General features: G+C 45.5%; 1 protein-coding gene across 1 annotated transcript in view; it reads right to left on the bottom strand.

The window, feature by feature from the left end:
* The window catches only part of LOC143265902 (uncharacterized), a 155,148-nt gene that overhangs the window by 91,277 nt on the left and 43,975 nt on the right, over positions 1-19,896 (bottom strand). The window lies entirely within an intron of this gene.

Below are 19,896 nucleotides of genomic sequence, written 5' to 3'. Positions count from 1 at the left end.
TTTTTTCAGAACGCGGTACAAACGAACCGTTTGAGGTATAAACGAAAGTAAAGGTGATACAAACCTCTAGAGACGAACAGGAAACGTCACCCCCAAGAAGATTTAAAAAATTCCCAAAATTGACGAAGTTACCTCTAGGGGAATTTTTTTCAAAACTCGGTACAAACGAACCCCTTGGGGTACAAACGAAAGTGAGGGTGGTACAAACCTCTACGGAGGTCCCTTTTTATGATGGCTTTGAAAGAAATAAAAAATATTAAAGTGGGGTGCTGGGGTATTTTTCACCCCCTAGTAACTTTTCACCCCTTAGGGTACAAACGAAAACAAAGGTGGTACAAACGGGTAGAAACGATGCTAAATACGATGCAATTGGAAGAAATAAAATTTTTGAAAGTCGGGTGTTAAGTTCAGGTAGGTCCAATTATCGACAGTACATTAGGTATTTATTACCATATCCATCAAAGAGTGATCCCCACTTGGACGTAGGCCTATTGGACGCGTCCCGATTGGACGGTCCCGATTCGACGCGTTCCAATTCGAAGCCGTACCGATTGGACACATTCCGCCTCGAAGTAGTGCCGAATGGAACTAACCTATCCTAACCTAACCTAATTTGATAGCTTCGAATTGAATCACATCTAATCGGTAGAACTTGGAATTGGATCGCTTCGAATTGGAACGCGTCGAATCGGGACCGTCCAATCGGGACGCGTCCAATCGCGAGCAAGTTCAGAAACTCAGGAGGAGAGAACTACTCCCCCTTCTCCTCAGATTAGCATTCAAGATGCTGCGGATATTGTGCCTCCGTTTGATGGTCATAATATTCCATTATATCAATTTACGAAAAATTGTCTCAACGCAAAAATATAATTTGCGAATATGGTCTAGTACAATTAATTAAGAATAAATTATTTGGACAGGCATCTAGAGTAATTGCAAGCGGTGATTACAATACTATCATTGAATTAATTACTGAATTAATTTTGCGCCGCCTCCGAAAAGGTTGAAATGTATTTAATATACTACCTAACGAGTAAATAGGTTTCATTCATATCTGTGACGTAATTGTATGATTGAATGAAATAGAAATTACTGCATTAGGAAATAGAAATTATTTTATACTCTTTAGTGCTTTAGGAGTGGGTTGCGTGTTTGAAATAAATCACAAGAGTTGCGTTTTCCTGCTGGTTTTATTTAAGACGCGTATATCTTGCTTCTCCGAAGCTTGCAAGATTGCTCTTCGAACTTTTTACCATTTTCTTTGCGGACCTTTAACTATCTCCTTGCGCTAGAGTCTCGCGTTTTTAAAACCTATGCTTTACGCTAGGCCAACCCCCGAATAGGTGGGGTTAACCAATTAGAGAACCTAAATCCCGCCAAATCGTACGACCTCCCTCTTACGCCCGAAGCGCGCTTCCTTGAAGCAGGGGTACGATTTGACGGGGGTGCGTTTGCTGGTAAAGGTGGCAACGCAGCGGAATTTCCCCGGGCCCTAGGTCAGCTACGCGGCCAGCTGATGGTCGCTTGACCTCTCGTTGCAGGCCCACGGGGAAACCCAGGGTTTATGACACTTAAGCGTTTTACTGTTGAGACCGTTGGCAAAATTCTAAGTACGATCATGCTTTCACTAAAAATTCTAAAACGGTTTCCTCAAAAACAGTTCCGCTGTCGTCCCTGTCATAAACCATGCTAGCCGTTTGCACGTTAACAAGCTATTTACAAAATTTACAAATTTATAGCTAGCCGCTACAGTGCATTTCGAAGTCGGTGTATTTTTTTTCTTAAAATTATTTTATTAAGTTTATGTTATAGGACAGTTGTTAAAGATACTGTAACAGAGTTGTAACAAAGTGGTCCTTCAGAATAGTTCTTGAGAAGGAAAGCTCGGAAAACGGGTGGTTGTCCTGATTGGCTAATGTTTCTGCCAATAATATTTAAAAGTGGACATCACTCTATCCCATACGCCCTTAGCGCGATCCATGCGGAGTACGATGTGTTGCGTGCAGGCGGAAAAGAGAAAGTGGACGTAAGACAGAATTTCCTTTGGGTTGTCAACAAGGGGACTTGGGTAATGTGTCCTAAGTCCTGCTCTATGTCTCTCTGGAAATTCACATTTATGGCATTGGCAATTAACTGTCGAGACCGTCAAAAGAACTTAGATTTAATTTATAAATATAAGAGGACGCTGAAAAACAGCCCTGGTACTTGCATGCCATAAACGTACTAGCAACATGCAGGCCAAATGTTGTTCCTGTGTACAAATTGCTAGCTGCCTTCGTGACCGTACCGAACACTATCGTAAATCCAATGTTTTTGTTTTCCAAATATGTTGTTAAAAAAAAACTTTAATTTATACTGCTAAACAGGAATTATAATTATTCCACATCGCCTTATAATTCTCCCTTATGGACTGTACCAAAGAAAGAGGACTCAAAAGGCAAAAAAAAAATGGAGATTAGTTATCGATTTTAGATGAGTAAACGAAAAAACTATCGGTGACGCCTATCCTCTTCCTAATATCACAGACATATTAGACCAACTTGGTAATGCTAACTATTTCTCAATTTTCGATCTAATTGTAAGGTCAGGTTTCCATCAAACACCATTGCATCCAGACGACAAGTGAAAAACTACAAATACAGCAGAATGCCAGTCGGTTTAAAAAATGCTCCAGCGATGTTTCGGCGACTGATGGACAACGTACTATCTGGTATTCAAGATTTGACAGTTTTTGTTTATCTGGATGAAATCGTAATTTATGTTATCTTGTTACAAAAATATGAAGTCAAATTTGATAAACTGATAAGAAGACTGAGAGAAGCAAACCTTAGTCTGCAATCTGATAAGTGCAAGTTCTTGAAGAAAGAAGTGACTTATTTGGGACACATAGTTGACGAAAGTGGTGTCAAACGAAACCGTAGAAAAATCGAAGCGGTGGAAACATTCCCTGTGCCACAAACTGTAAAACATGTAAGACAATTTTTAGGATTAAGTGGTTAATACAGGAGATTTACAAAAGATTTTTTTAAGATAGCAAAACCAGTTTCAGATCTAATAAAAAAAGAGTGGAAATTCGAATAAACTCATCTCCAACAACAAGCATTTACAATCCTTAGGGACAATTTATGTGGCGGACGAACTGGTGCCGGGGTGGCACAAGTCGGATCTCCCACCTCCACGTGGTGTTCGCTGGGATAGAGGAACTGCGCCTTCGGTGGTCGATCATTTCGGTGATTGGCCACCCAAAGCCGAGGGCCTCTATGCTAACGGGAGAACGGCGGGTCCCCAGTGGGGGGCCTATGCTCACACCGTAAGCCTGTGGTCATGTTTTGCAGGAACGGGGAGCTTGCCTTAACCGGCTGGCTCGCGAGGAGTAAACCTCTATAAAAAATCCGCTGTGTGGTTCGCGGGGCGGAATACGGCCACGGTATCCCCTGCCTTGCGGTATGAGTCCGCATAAAAGGGGTGCTCCCAATGCCTTCAAGTAGGCCCGATGAAGCGCGAGGCGATGCCGGCGGGGTCTCCGGACCCTGGTAGGGCCTCCCAAGCCGGCAAGGCTCAAGCTGAGGGGTGAAAACGGGGGCGGCGGGGGCGAGTGAGGACGCCTGAAATTAAGGTGTACAGGCAACCGTGCCGAGAATTGCGTGGCCGCCCAGGCGTAAAACAGGGCGGTCTCGAACGGTTCCCTCGGGGGTACCTGCCGGCCCCCCCGAGTATTCAACGGCTTCCCCGGGTAAGGCGGCTCTGCCCGGGGCGACCTCTCCACCGACCACACTCGTGGGAACAGATATGGAAACTGACTCAAATATTAAAAGCAAACAAGATGTGGTCGCCATCTTTAAAAGCGGCCAACCTGGAGAGGAGGAGATGAGTTCGAGGAGGGAAGAGTGCCCCACACTACGTATACCGGTGGTGAGGTGCACTGAGGTTCTAAAGCAGCACGTCAAAGTGTTGGGGGCAGAAGACCGGCCCCAGGAAGTGAGATCTCGCGGTACTACGACCGCCGCAGCGAGCGAGATAAAGAAGGAGCGGACCGCCCAACTATCGGACTCCGGATCATCGGGGAGCACCTCCACCCGGGCAACGAGGGCGAGGAGGAGGGCGCAGGAGATCGAACGCGCGGCGCGGAACAGCCCGGTACTGGGCAAAGGAGAGGAGATCGCCCCGCTGAAGAAACGGACGAGGAAAGGTGCCGCAAATAACGACTCCGATGGTTACGACTCGGACTCGTCGATAATGTCTATGGAGTTCGCGAGGACGAGTCGGGGACCAGCCGTAGAGCGAAGGGGCCGCCCCCCAACCACAGGGGACTACGTAAGACTGGCGGAAGCCAAGGAAAGGCTCAACCAAGCGAAGATGCGTGAGCTAGAGCTCGACAAAGAGCTCGGCGCATTGGACCCGGAGGGGCCGGTGCCCACACCATGTAGGGCTAGCAAACCTATCCCGGGGGTAGAAGAGGTCCTAGGAGAGGCGAGGAACCTCCCGACGAGGGACATCCAAGCGGAACTCCTGAGGTACACAAACCTCATCCGGAGGGTGGCGGCGAGCTCGTCGAATTTAAAAGGAACGAGCGTTCGCCAACTCCGCCTCTCATCAAACTATATTGAGGGGCTGACAACAGAGTTGGAGAAGAGACAAGCTGCTGAGAATGACGGGGCGGTGAGGCCCAGACAAGAGCCGACCCAGACACCTGTACCGATGCCGCGCTCCTCGTTGGGGGATGAGGAAAAGGAGCAACTAAGGGGCCTCCTTAAGGCCGCAGAGGATGACAGGAGAAGGATGGCCGAGGACCAGGCGGTCCTTCGACGGGAGGTGGAACGCCTCAAGGGCGCGACGATGGTGGCGGCACCGACGCCATCAGCACCGAGGGAAACGGGGGTAAGGAGAACCCGCAGGAGGGTGCTGTCCACGTCCTCCGAGTCAGAAAGGGAAGGAGTGAAGAGGAGGCTGGTGGCCCACACCAGCAGCCCTCAGCCGGAGTTGGTGTCCCCAGTTGAGGTAGTGGAAGAGGCCCCCGAAGTAACTATGGGGGGGGGGGGGGGAGGAGCTGCAACAGCAGCAGGAGAGCAGACCCCAGGAAACAGCGACACTGGAGAATGGAACGCAGGGGGGCAGAGTACAACCCCCCGACGCAGGATTGGAGATGGTGGTGGCGCAGTTAATTCGGAAAGTTGAGGATTTGTCTGCGGAGCTGAGGGGCAGGAAGAAGGAAAGGGCGGGCAGCAGCGGCGCACCGCGCAAAGCCCAGCCTAAGACCCAACCCAGGGCGGCCCCAAGATCGGCCGGTGTACGTCTTGAAGCCGCGAGGAGAGCGGCACCGACCGTTGCTTTGCCAGTGGCCCCCTCCTCGTCCGCTGCGCCACCACAGCAGCGAGGAGAATTGTGGACCACGGTCCTGGGCCGCAAAGCCAAGCAGGCGGCGAAGAAGGAGGCGCAACGCGCGGTGGGCCCCGCCCAAGGGGCGAAGAAGACATCGAGCAGGCCATCAGTGGCCCCGAGAACGATGAAGTCAGGGGTCGCACAACAGACCGAGAAGAGAAAGGTCAGGGTTCCGCGCTCGCCAAGGACAGCGGCGGTGACCCTGACCGTGCCAGCAGGGGGGGAGGCGACATATTCCCAGGTCCTCAAAAAAGCGAGAGAGGCGATTCCCCCCCAGCGGTTAACCGAGCTGGGAATAACGGAAGTGAAAATAAGAAAGGCGGCCACCGGGGGCCTGGTCCTGGGTATCCCAGGGCAAGAGGGAAAGGCGAAGGCGGCCAATTTGGCTGGCCAATTACGAGAGGTGTTTAGAGACTCGGAAGTCAAAATTGCCAATCCGGTGAAGACGACTGAGATCCGTCTTTTGAATCTGGATGATTCGATCGAAAAAGAGGAGGTGGCCCAGGTCCTGGCGGAGCTAGGAGAGTGCTCCGTCGAAGACATCAAAGTGGGAGAAATAAAGAGGGGCCGCAACTCTATGGGGACAATCTGGGTCCGGTGCCCCCTAACCACCGCCAGAAGAGCGGAGGCAGCGGGACGCGTCAAAATAGGGTGAACAGCGGCCAGGGTCGACGTACTACCGGCCAGGCCTCTGCACTGCTACCGCTGCCTCCAGAGGGGGCACACGGCCCAGCAGTGCAGCGAGGAAGTCAATCGTTCCACAAGTTGCTACGCTTGCGGAGAAGGGGGGCACAGGGCAGCGAACTGCACCAACAAACTTAAGTGCCCCCTATGCAGCGACCTCGGACGACCCAGTGCCCACCGTCTGGGTTCAGCCGGATGTGCGCCGCCGCAGAGGAGGAGGAAAACACAGGTAACTGAAAAGGAAAAGGAGAAAAAAGCAGCAGCGCCTGTTGGAGAAAAGGGTGGGGACAACTCACCTGAAGGGGGGAAACGGGGGGGTGACTTACCTTCAATACCTACCTTGCCCGCGGTACCTGAAACGGAAAAGGGGAGGGGTAGCCTACCGGTCGAGGGGGAAAGGGCGCATATCGCTACTGGGGACGTCGCGTCACAGCGGGCTATTTCAGCCGATGAAAGCGCCATGGAGGTGGCTGAGGACCGTGAACAGTGATGGGGCCATTGAGCCCCATTTTACAGAGCAACGCGAACCACTAGGCGAGGGCCCAGGACGTCTTCCTGCACACCCTCGCCGAGTGGAACTGTACGTTGGGGATAGTTGCGGAACCCTACCGCGTCCCGGACCAGCCTAACTGGTTCGCGGACGCGGAGGGCCGCGCCGCGACAGTGGCTATAGTGTCGCGTGGGGTATCCGGCTCCCCCCCCTGCACCGCGATTGCAGCGGGTAGGGGAGCCGTCGCGGTGCGCTGGGGGGACGTAGCGGTGGTGGGCGTCTACGCACCACCCAGCTGGCCTCTCGCAGAGTACGAGGAGTTGTTGGATAGGGTGGGGCAGTTAGCGTCGCGTTGCCCCACCCAACGCGTTCTGGTCCTCGGGGACTTCAACGCGAAGGCTCGCGAGTGGGGTTCCCCGAGGACCGACGCGAGAGGCCGGGTAACCCTGGATTGGGCGGCGGCGCAAGGGCTCCTGTTGCTCAACAGGGGCTCGGCGAGCACATGCGTGCGGCCTCAGGGTGAGTCTGTGGTAGACTTGTCCTGGGGCTCCCCTGCGGTCGCGCGCATGGTTGCGAGCTGGCGGGTGGAGGAGGAGACTGAAACATTAAGTGACCATCTTTACATCCGCATCCAGTTCTCCTCCGAAACCCGGCGTCGCCGGGGTGGACGCCCACCGCCGAAAAGATGGGCGCTGAGGAGGCTAAATAGTGACATGATGGTGGCTGCGGCCCTCGCGGTTAGCTGGCCGGCTTCTCCGGCTGGGGAGGTCGCGGACGTCGAGGGCGAGGCTCAGTGGTTCCGGGGCACCATGCAGGATATCTGCGACGTAGCGATGCCCCGGGCCACCCCTTGCCCGCGTCGGGCGGCGTACTGGTGGACGGGGGAGATAGCGCAATTGCGCAGTGCATGTCTCCCATTGCGTCGCCGGTATTTGCGCGCCCGACGGAGACGCAACCGCGACCCCGCGAGGGAGCAGCAACTTTGGGGCTGCTACCGGGAGGGGGTAGCGGCTTACAAGAAAGCCATCAGGGAGTCCAAGGATCGAGCCTGGGACGGGTTCCTCGGCTCTCTTGAGCGGGACCGGTGGGGTCGGCCTTATAAATTAGTTATGGGGAAGTTGCGGCCATACACCCCACCGGTTACGGAGAGCCTCGACCCCCAGCTACTGGAGCTCGTCGTGGAAGCTCTATTTCCGAGTGACGAAAATCCACCGGCGCGTTCCGGGTCGTCGGCCCGCCTTCAGTGGACCGACGATATGGGGGTCTCGGACGAGGAGCTCGTCTATGCCGTCAAGAGGGTCAGTGCACGCAACACCGCACCAGGCCCTGACGGCATCCCGGGCCGGGCTTGGGCCTTGGCACTCCCATTTTTGGGTGAAAGACTCAGGGGCCTCTTCAGCGCTTGTCTGAAGCACGGGAAGTTTCCGGACGAATGGAAGAAGGGACGGCTGGTCCTCCTTAAGAAAGACGGAAGACCGGAGGAGGAGCCCTCGGCGTACCGGCCGATAATTTTGCTAAATGTGGTCGGTAAGATCTTTGAAACTGTCATAGCTAAGAGATTGACAGATCACCTCTCCGGAGATGGTCCGGACGTGGCCGACTGGCAATACGGCTTTAGGAAGGGGCGAAGTACAATCGACGCGATTCAGCGAGTGAGAGATATCGCCCAGTCGGCCACGTCCAGGGGCGGGGTGGCGGTGGCTGTATCACTGGATATAGTCAACGCATTCAACACCCTGCCCCACAGGGCGATAATAGCGGGACTTGAGAGACACCAGGTTCCCCCGGAGATAAGGTTCATTATAGAGGACTATCTCCGTGAGAGGTGGATCGTGTGCGTAGATCGGTCGGGCGCCGAGCGGAGTTGGAAAGTCGAGCGGGGCGTGCCCCAGGGCGCGGTACTCGGACCGCACCTGTGGATCGTGGGGTACGACCCCGCTCTGAGGGCCCCACTGCCACCGGGATTATATTTAACTTGCTTCGCGGATGATACGCATGTCCTGGCAGTGGGGCGAGATTGGTCGAGGACCAGCCGTCTCGCCGAGTTGGGTGCAGCGGTGGTCGTTGCCGAGATTCGGGCGCTCGGGCTGGAGGTGGCTCCCCACAAAACAGAGGCCATGGCCTTCTGCCATAGGCGTGGGGACCGCCCTCCGCCCGGAGCGTTGGTCCGGGTAGGCGGGGCCGACGTCCAGATCGGTTCCGAGATGAGATATCTCGGACTCCGGCTGGACAGCCACTGGAGCTTCGTGCCCCACTTCGACGCGTTGGCCCCCAGGTTGGAGCGTGTTGCGGGCGCGTTGGCGCGCCTATTGCCCAACCTGCGGGGTCCTAGTGAGAAGGTGCGCCGGCTCTATATGGGGGTCGTGCGGAGTATGGCCCTATACGGCGCCCCTGTTTGGGCTGCCGACCTGGCTGCCAGGCGCCGCTTGCAAGGTGTTTTGCGAAAAGTGGAGCGGCGGCTGGCGGTCAGGGTGGTGATGGGGTACCGCACGGTCTCCTACGAGTCGGCTATGGTTCTGGCTGGGGTAATTCCCTGGCGACATCAGGCCGAGGTGGAGGCAGCGGTATACAGATACCGCTGCACCCTCCGAGAGGAGGGCATAGTAGAGGGTGCCCAGCCAGGACCCAGCGTCGAAGAGGTGCGGCTCCAGGCCCGACGCGCTGCTGTCTCCCGCTGGAAGGACGAGTTGTCCTCCAGCGGGGCCGTGGGGAAGCGCGCTGTCGGGGCGGTCCATCCGCGACTGGAGCAGTGGATGGACCGCGGCCACGGGAGGCTTTCGTTCCGGGTCACGCAGGTGCTCACCGGGCATGGTTGCTTCGGGGAGTACCTGTGCCGGATCGGTAGGCAACGATCACCGGATTGTTACGAGTGTGGCGCTGGACGCGATGACGCCCAGCATGTTTTGAGTGGGTGCCCTGCATTTGCGTGGCAGCGGCACCAATTGGCGTGTGAGCTTGAATGTGATCTCGAGTGTTTGAGTGAAGTGGTTGAGCGCATGCTAAAAAGTGATGAGGGATGGAAGGCCGTCGCCTCCTTCTGCGAGAAAGTGATCTCGCGGAAGGAGGAGGCGGAGCGTGAAAGAGAGAGGCGTGGTGTGATTGTGTTGAGGAGAGGGAGACGAGGGCGACCCGCTTCTCGGGCGCCCTCTTGAGGGTAGTGGGCGGCGCGGCTTCTCCGCGTCGCCCGCACGGCGTGAATGGTGGGTAACTGGATGTGTGCGTCTGTGTGCGTGTATGTGTGTGTGTATGTGTAGTTTAAGTTGAGAGGAGTGGTGGGATGGGGATCGCGCCGCCCTCCCCGGCGTCGGTCCTCATCCCCTGGTGCGAGTGTAGGCGGTCTCGGTCCGGGGTGTCGGAGTTCCCGGGATTGACCGAGGCCGCCATGGCCGCAGGTGTCATGGGCGGGGGCCCATGGCACCATTGCACGCGTCCAGGTGTGTGGAGACGACGGCGGGCGTGATGAGGTCGTCGGCTCCGATAAGGGTGGGGTGGGACTTATTGCTGTGGGGAGGCTTCTCCTCCCCACGAGATGGGCGATGGTTTTTGTCGCATGGCGGCATTTTGGCGGGCCGTGGCGACGAATATGGCACGATCCCATAGCCCGCCATGCCGCCGAGGGTGGGCATCACCGAGGGTACGAATCCCACACTACCCCCGCTCCTCCCCCGGGGAGTGGGGGCGTCTTTCGAAGATTTCCCCGTAAAAAAAAAAAAAAAAAAAAAAAAAAAAAAAGGGACAATTTATGTAAAGAGGTTATCTTGATGCATCCGGTCTGTTCGAAGATCTTCAATATCACTACAAATGCATCAGGAATTGTGATTGGAGCTATACTCAGTCAGGGTGAAGTCAGAAATCAGCGTTCCATCCTCAAACAAATGGATCCGTAGAATGGAATCATCAAACTTTAATAGAGTAGTTAAAACATTTTATATCTGAAGAAAAACAATGGGATTAATAGTTACCACAAGCGATGTTTACCTACAACACTGTTCAGGAAGAAACAAAATTTACACCTCATGAATTAATATTTGGCAAAAAAATACGACAGTCCTCAAATGCCGAAGAATTTATCAGCACATACCCAGATTATGTTGACAAACTAATTTCCGCACTATACAATCTTCGAAGAACGGCAAGAAATAATTTACAACAGGTAAAATATCGACAAAAATAGTTACGATAAAAAAATTCGCCTGATAGACTATAAAACGGGCGAAGACGTATTTCTATTGTATCCACCACGGAAGAATAAGTTACAGAAGAAATACTCGGAACCCTATAAGATTGTTAGAAACATTGAACAAAACAATGTAGAATTAGATGTTTGTGAGAAAAATAAAAAGAGAATCGTGTAAAGAGGGCCTTTATGCCAGTAAAAGATCGAGAATCAATAAGGTACTCTTATGAAGGGGTGGAAAAAACCGTATTAGCGTATGCGTACAACAGAAATTATTATAACGACAAAATGACAAGTGTCGAACGGGTGCATCAAAAGCGAACAGAAGGTAAATTTAAAAAAAAGTAACGAGAGGAAATAAACATGGGACAAGACCGTCAAGCCATGAACATCCTAGCAGCGATGTGTATAAAGGACAAGAAGAACATATTCTCATTCAAATATAATTCGAACGTGAAAAGACAGTGCGCTAATTGCGGTATACAAGCGGCCCCCGAAGCAAAGGAACACTGGTGGCACATAAGCAAGAAATCAGATATCCTTATTATAAATTATTTTACAAGTACATAACAATAATAAGTAAATAGGGACTGACCTTTACGTCTAACAGGACCACGTCCAGGAAAAAATAAGGTGCATAAGGTGCAAACGTAGGATAAGTAACGTAAGACTAGTAGTATCTTGCACCGAGTGTCGAAACAAAATCCACGATCGCAACGACGAAGAGACTGATCCTTTGAGGCAGGACTGCTACTCGCTTCAACGGGATCGTTTTCTATAATAAATCTCGAAAACGTGCAATACCTGAATGGTAGATTATACATATGTCTCACTCGAGTGAATGTAATAAAATAATAATAATAATAACAATAAATGATAATAATAAAATATATATATGAGGGAATGCGTGCATGTGTAAAGTGCAAATGAGAGAGTGCAAGGGAGTACGAACGAGTGTGGATGCGTGCATGTGTGTGCGAAAGAATGTGGGGCAAAAACAGAAGAAAACCAAATATCGAAGAGTGGTCAAAAAGCGATTGGTACCGAGATCGCTGTGATTCAGACCTGTTTCGACGCGTTCTTGCAATCATCCTGTAATTTTCCTGATTATTCCTTTCCCTATTATATTATATTATATTGAATATCTTTAAAAGCCAAAGTGTTACGAACCTTTTATGTCGACAACTTCCTCCATTCCAATCTTATATACATATATATTTATAAAGAAAGAAAGTGTAATAATATATTTTTCTAATTTTAATGAGTAAACTTAAGTCCGAGGTAAAAATATACACACACACATATATAGATAGAGAAAGAAAGAAGAAATCATATGAAAAATCATTAATTTGTTACAGAAGAAACACAATAAGCAATGTTCTTTATGCTGAGAAATGTTCTAGAAGAGAATGGAAACTTAAGAAAATTGGTAACCCCCCCCTCTGGAATTATATCGCAACATTAAGACCCCCCTCCCACCCGTGACCCAAAGCGTAAGCACTGGAAGATGTATTATTTGAAGAAGGCATAGCATCTTTGAGGAATAACGAAAAAACCTGCCGTTGCTGCAAATGCATTATTCAACGTTTCCTAAAAACTGGAAACACGTGTCTTGAGGATACGAGACGGCATAAGGAGGAAGTTGTAACATCCCAGAAGATTCAACTCTGAGGAATCTCGATGTATATTTAGTTTCCTTATTGTAAATTCATCATTTTGATTATTTTTTATTACTTTCATTATTAATTATTTCTTTTTTTACCGATTGCGCCATGTGTCGAAAGAATTACCATATGAATTATTTAATCAGTCAATAAAACATAAACTATTTAGGTTATTAATAATTATTATTTATATATTAAAATATATTGAATTGATTAATTAAGAATCAAAATAAATGATTGGTAATCGAATAAATGCATTCTTTCATCAGTCTAAAGAAAGTAAAATCGTACGCAATATTTTAAACAAAGATCACGCCTTTCGCTAGCCTAGATCCTTGTAGGATTATTGAATTATCATTTTTATGTTAAAATTATTCAATATTAGTCAGAATATATATTACTAGTGAATTAATAAAAATATTTATTTTATTAATTAATGTTTACATAAATAATTAAAAATAATATGTAAAAATTGTACACATTTATTGTTCCGTCTCGGTATGATTTCAACGAATACCGATCGGTAATTTAGAAAAGGAAACGCCGGCCTGCGGGACTGAGGATTTTTCGTTTTATGAATTTCCCTTCACTTAAATTAAATTGTCTGCCTTTTATTGATCTCTCGGCGTAAGCCTGACGAGGTCACTGTACAATTCTTGTTTACGCTTTTGTAAAGACTCTGGAACCTAGGTTCAGATGTTAACAGCACTAGTGAGGTAAAGAGCGGCTTTTACCGACTGAACGACTCGTTTTGGCAAATAACTAAATCTAAAGATTGTGGGATTCGTGTGGTGTGCGGTTAAGGAGTGAAATCCACATATCAATATCTTTCAACAATTAGGTTTATTCAATAAAATAATGAAGATGATGAATTTAACAAATAACAAGTAACAAATAACAACAAAATATGAAAAGTATACTGGTTTGATCAAAAGAAACTAAATAGACTTTGATATAATATTAATAATAGAAATAATAGAACTTAGCAAATTGAACAGTACGTAATTGTGAATCTAACAAAATGACTCTCGCTAGTTAATACTTTATATTAAATCGTATCTAACAATAAGTCTGATTTCAGATAAAGCTAACTTCGCTTTCATAAAATTAACTGAATTCGATATTCTATAAGATTTGATTTTCGGTTTCGAATGCTATCGCAATGACAAAATTTATCTTGATTAACCCTTTCGCTTCGAGCGCCGCTTATAAGCGGCGCACACAATATGACCTGTGGGTACGAGCGCCGCTTATAAGCGGCGCGCACAATATGACTTGTGGGTACGAGTATCGCTTAACAAAATTAAGCGTGCTCATATTATTAATCATTTCACATTAATATATTAACTTGTAAAAAATATTGTAAATATAGTAAATATTGTAAAATACTGTAGCTTTGTAAGTTATAAATATTTATAAGTTATAAAAGTTATAATTATACGTTATAAATGTTTTCATATCAAAGATCTAAATTATACTCATTATATTGTAGCAAAGATTGCTTTATTCAGCAAAATAGTCATTTAAGACTCAGGAAAACGTATACATATACAGCAACAACGCGTACTGCACATATTCACGGCGCTCGCTTCCGTTCAGTTACAGTACTTCGGCGGACTGGACAGCCGAAGCGAAAGGGTTAATACGTTTGTAATTTATAATGAATATTCTTTACGAAATTAGTAATATTAGCGCGTTATAGTCTACCGCAGCGAGGAATACGACCTAAGTGTGATTCTCTAAGTGTACCTAGATACGCTTTCACAAAGTTAGACAGATTAACAATTTTATCTGATATCTAACGCGATGTAGTCGACTACTGAGATTACGCCGATGACAGAACAATATTCTTTTATTAATTCAAAATTCCAAAATTTGTCTGAATCTTATGAACTTTACTCGGAACAGTTACTCCTCCTTAATTTATCTTGACAACTAATTGTCCATGACCCTTTTTGTCAAAACGAACACTGACAGCCAAGACCAGATCGCTTAATTGGGGAGCCTGTTGTTCACTGGCTACTAGAACGACCCAACGATACAGGAAAAGGGTGAACAGTATAAGTCTAACAGGGTAGCAAATAAAAATTAATTCTAATATAAAATCGTAATTGCTGAACTGCCACCCAAAAGACACGGGCTTCAGAGACCAAGCCGTTCAAATGGGCAGCCTGCTATTCGCTGGCTACGAAACTACCCAGAGCGAACTCCGAGAATCTGACGGCGCGTTAGCAATCCGACGAAAAATCAAATATGAGTAGCTGAGAGCTATCGTTTGGATGTCTTAGCCTTTCTTGGTGCTAAGTATAGCACTCTCCTAAAGAAGTTTCAGATACGAGACCGTTTGAATGGAGAGCCTGCTGTTCGCTGGCTACTAGAACGACCCACGATCAAGTATCCAAATGGCGTATAACCGCTTGACGAGTCAAGTATTAAGAATCGTTTCGGCTCTTGACAGCGAAAACTGTTCCGGTTATACTTACTCAAGACTTCTAGCTTGCTCGACTTCGAAGACTGTTCTGCGACCCAGGCGAATTTCGCTCGGCCTTTTATACTCGCAGGCCTGTCAATTTCCTGGATAACTACCATAATGTTGAAGTGTATAATTTTTGTATAAATTTCTAATTAGACACTAATTGTCAAAGCGAATGATTTAATTACATTGTTAATGTCGTATTCTGATTAATAGCTAACGTTTTTGATATAAAAATAATAATTTAATGGCGTTTTAATGAAAAATACATTTTCTGTTCTCTTCTATATACATATTGCGCACGAGTTCTACAAAGACCGGGTCTAAACGTATAAGCATATGATGCTTCTGGAATATTCCATAGAATAATATTATAATTTACAGTATATATTGCAATAAACTAACATTTGACTTTAATCGAAGATAACATAATACTAGTATTGACTGATTTGTTTAACTAATAATTTTAATAACTAATAATATCGTAATTGTAAAATATATTCCTATCCTTCTCTAAGATTACGCGAGAATACTAGGAAATTCGGGGCGAGCATCGCGGCACGTAGGCACATAGCATTGCGGAATTATCCATATAGAACTATACATTTACTACCGACAATTTACTGAATTCCTATGATACTCGATTTGTCTAATGTCGCGGTCGGTAAGAGAGAAATACCGTCGATAATTGAAGAAATGACACCGGGATAAAAATTTGAAAATTCTTCAGGGATGTTACACTTTCACGACTCGATTCTAACTGCCCTGTAGGATACGAAGAAGGCAGCTATTTACATGCTCGTATCGCGGGACATGTAGTCGTCGAATTTTTTTTTACGAGTCGCTAACGTTCGCTTTAAATCGTTATAATATTTCGACTGTACGAATTGAACATTTATCATAGGGATAGCTTGCGTGGACTTGAAAAGTAGTAGGCAAATTCCGAATTTTCGGAGTATAAAAGAACAGAAGACCCGTAGGGAGCAGAACAATTTTCACAGTATTACAAGCTGCACTTCTTAGGAAATGTATAATCGGAACAGTTTGTGTTGGTAAGAGCTAAAAAGATTCTTATGTCTTGACTGGACAGCGATATCAGCCATTTGCATAATTAATCGGTGAGTTATCAGCCAGCGAAAGCAGACGCCCCATTTGAACGGTCTTGTATCTGAAACTCTGTCTGGAGAGTGCTGTGCTCAGCCCCAGGAAAGTCTAAGTCATCAAAACGAGACTCCACAGCCACTGTATTAAATGTTTTTGTTTGATTCTCGGAGTTCGCTTCTACTTTCAGACTTAGCTAACAGCATGTTCCGTATTTGAGCGGCATGGTCTCTGAAGCCCAGTGTTTTGGATGGCGGTTCAGTAATCACGATCCATTGGAGTCATTTTATTTGCAACCCTATTAGACTAGGTTGTTCGTTTAATTCCAGTATAGCGAAAGCCGGCTTCCCAATTAAGCGATCTGGTTTGGGTGTCATTTCATGTACTGACAAAAAGGGTGAATGTACCAGTAGTCATAGAGCCAAAATACAGAGTAACTGTTCCGCATTAAATTAATTTTATATATTAATTTTACAGATTAACTTTTGGAAAACAGCGTATCTTGCGTACGATTATAGTAGTCTACTAGAACATGTTAATTAATTAATTAAATTCCGAATTCTTAGTAATTTTATTGCGGGTTCAGTCAGGTAGGGTCCATTGTAATATTTTAAATGTTAGATTCTCACAATTAAATCGCGAATTACGTTTCTGTTCAATTAGATTCGTTACTTAATTTTCTGAGTTCTTTGCCTATTACGCGATAAAAGTCTATTTTATGAATTTAGCAAAACTATAAAATATAAGTATACCTGACAGATAGTCATTAATTTTATTAGGTACGCCATGTTTAGAGAAAGATGCAAATATGAGCGTCAATTATTTGTTAAATAATGTATATACTATAAGGTTATATAATAAATAAAACTTAAGATTTTAACAGTTACGTGAATTCGATTAAATTTCATGTTTTTCTATTTAGAGTAACTGTACACTTATTTTTGTCCCCGACTGTACATTTATATATATACACTTTTTATATTTTTACAATAATAATTGTTAATTGTAATATTCATTCTCCTAATTTTCTTAATCGAATAAACCTAATCATCGAAAGGTATGGACCTGTGGATTTCACTCCTTAACCGCATACTGTACGAATCCCCTATTCCTTTTAGATATAGTTACTGTAAAAGCGAGTGGTTCAATAGGTAAAAGCCGCTCTTTACCTCACGAGCGCCATAAACATCTGAGCTTAGTTCCAGAAACATTACACGCACATAATTTTTTTTTTTTTTCTTTTCTCTCATCGGTGACAATTTTAAAAGGTAGGTAAAGGTAGGTGCCTAGTAGATAAATGCCCAACTTTCTCAATGCTTTTACAATTGCTAGTACTTCCAACTTCTAACAAAAGTGATTTATTTTTGTCTTACTGACATAGCTGGATGTAGTTTTTGAACCAGATAACATCTTCATATTCAACTATTTTATATCCGTCAGCCATATGACTAATACGTCTAGAAGATGAAACGCTGACTTCAGTCGTCGAAGCTGCAGTTACATTTTCAAATTCAGGAGAAACTGCTGTTAGAGCTTAAAGTTCAAACGAAACTACGTCTGATGAAACTGAGAAAAACTTTTCTAGACGAAACAATATTTATCTGATTAGGTAAACAGAATTCAACAATTAAGTACAAGATTCACAGTTAATGAAAATTAAAACAGAACTTCTGGCCTCTAAGTTACAGCAACGGAACTTACACGTACCAGAGACAACAGTAAAACACTTTCGCAAAATAATTTTCAGAAAAAAAATACACCGACTTCGGAATGCACTAAAAAGTATAAAATAATTACTATTTCCTAATGAAGTAATTTCTATTTCATTCAATCATACAATTACATAACAAATATGAATGAAACCTATTTACTCGTTAGGTAGTATATTAAATACATTTCAACCTTTTCGGAGACGGCGCAAAATTAAAAGATTTTCTTGAACATGTCAACCTTTGGACAGCCGAACATAGGCAAAGCTTGTACAGCTATTTTTTTTTCTATACATATAACACGACAGCACGCCGCGAAGTAGGTGTTAGTGCGTATAGAATGTAACTATGGTCTATCTAGCCCTTTGCGAACGGGACGGTTCGAAGTGAACCGTACCGTGGGGCCGAACTCCTGCCGCGATAGTCATTAAAAATTGCCAGCGCATATTTCTGCATAAACGCGGTTTTCGTTCATAGCCTTCCAAGTCAAATTCTGGACATATTATATGTACATGCACTGATTTACGTGCATGCACACATGTACGCGTTTCTCGGCTCTATCAGTTGTTTTCGCGGAACGCATATATGAGTTCTTCGGCCAATTTGATGATTTACGCAGAACGCATATATGCGGCGGTAGTCCGCAAAGGACTAGATTCATAGAGTATGCGACGGAAAGACTCGATCGCCGCATATACTATAAAGATAGAGCCCATCTGCCGCAAATTTGGTAATTCCCGCGTTGTGGGCTCCGTTTATAGGTTCTTAGATCCATGGCTTCCACATGCGAACGAAGTGAATTCAATTTCATTTATGTCAGAAACGTTGCGAAATGAAGATGCAGTCGTTACATTTACGTATATTACCAGATATATCTATAATGGTACGTATTCTTTCTCAGGATTTATTAATTTCCAATACGCCATACCACAATCAACTGGTTATTCGCAGCAACGCTTACTGAGGTATTTTTAATTTTGCGCCACCTCCGAAAAGGTTGAAATGTATGTAATATACTACCTAACGAGTAAATAGGTTTCATTCATATTTGTTACGTAATTGTATGATTGAATGAAATAGAAATTACTTCATTAGGAAATAGAAATTATTTTATACTTTTTAGTGCATTTTGAAGTCGGTGTATTTTTTTTCTGAAAATTATTTTATTTCACGCTTTTTAGTGGAATGGGGAGAATTGTATAGGATACTGTGAGACAGTTCTTCTGGGCTTTTTTTTGTCTGCGTAAATGACATGAGCATAATTAAGTAAAAGACAACATGGATATTCGTTTTTCAATTTTTTTTGCAACAATAATCCTTTGCAACTAAAAAATGAAAAAATTTTTGGTAATGGTACCAATGGGGAGTCAGACTCTACAAGATGCGAAAGGCTTTGTTCCGATCGGATCACCTATCTAGGAAAAAACCGGCGAACATGCATAGAAAAAAAAAATGAGGGACACTCTTTCAGGGACAAGTACAAACTAATTACATCATGATTGAGGGTGCTTCATCCATTTGTTCTTTGTTAACTTTCTTTGCAAAAATTTACTGCACATGTGTTTCTCTTAGGGTTTAGGACTGCGCAAAGGTGAAGGTATCCGTAAAATAATAGCAGATCCTGCGCAACAAATTTTCTAACAAATCAAATTGATAGATTTTTAGAACAATACGGAGACTGTACCAAGCAATGGGAATAATACACCAACGTCAACGTGAACTCATCTTGCTGTATAAGTCGCGTGTCAGAGCGGTAAAGCTTAGTTATTGTTTTGGTACAGTGCATTGTAATTGCCGTTTCTTGTCTTTCACGTGCCGAGCACGGGGCGTTCCACTAATATTAATAACAATAGATTTTCGCTAATATCACGAAAACTAGAGTTTTCCGTCAATTATGCATAAGGAAAAACTCGTTCAGAATCATGTCACTAATAACGTATTAGAAGGACATTACAATCGTTCGAAGTTGGTTTCAAAAGTTAACAATAATGTTCGCTAATATCTCGAAAACAAGAGCTTTCCGTCAATTATGCAAGAGGAAAAAGTTGTCCAGAACCACGCCCCTAACAACATATTTGAAGGACATTAAAATCGTTCGAAATTGATTTCAAAAGTTAATAACAATTTTTAGCTAATACCTCGAAAACTAAAGTTTTCCGCGAAATTTGTATATGAACAAAATTGTTCAGAATCATGTCCGTGATAAGATATTAAAAGCG

Source organism: Megachile rotundata, chromosome 15 (assembly GCF_050947335.1).
Source record: "Megachile rotundata isolate GNS110a chromosome 15, iyMegRotu1, whole genome shotgun sequence".
NCBI lineage: Eukaryota > Metazoa > Arthropoda > Insecta > Hymenoptera > Megachilidae > Megachile > Megachile rotundata.
This window is presented reverse-complemented; position numbering and strand designations above follow the sequence as displayed.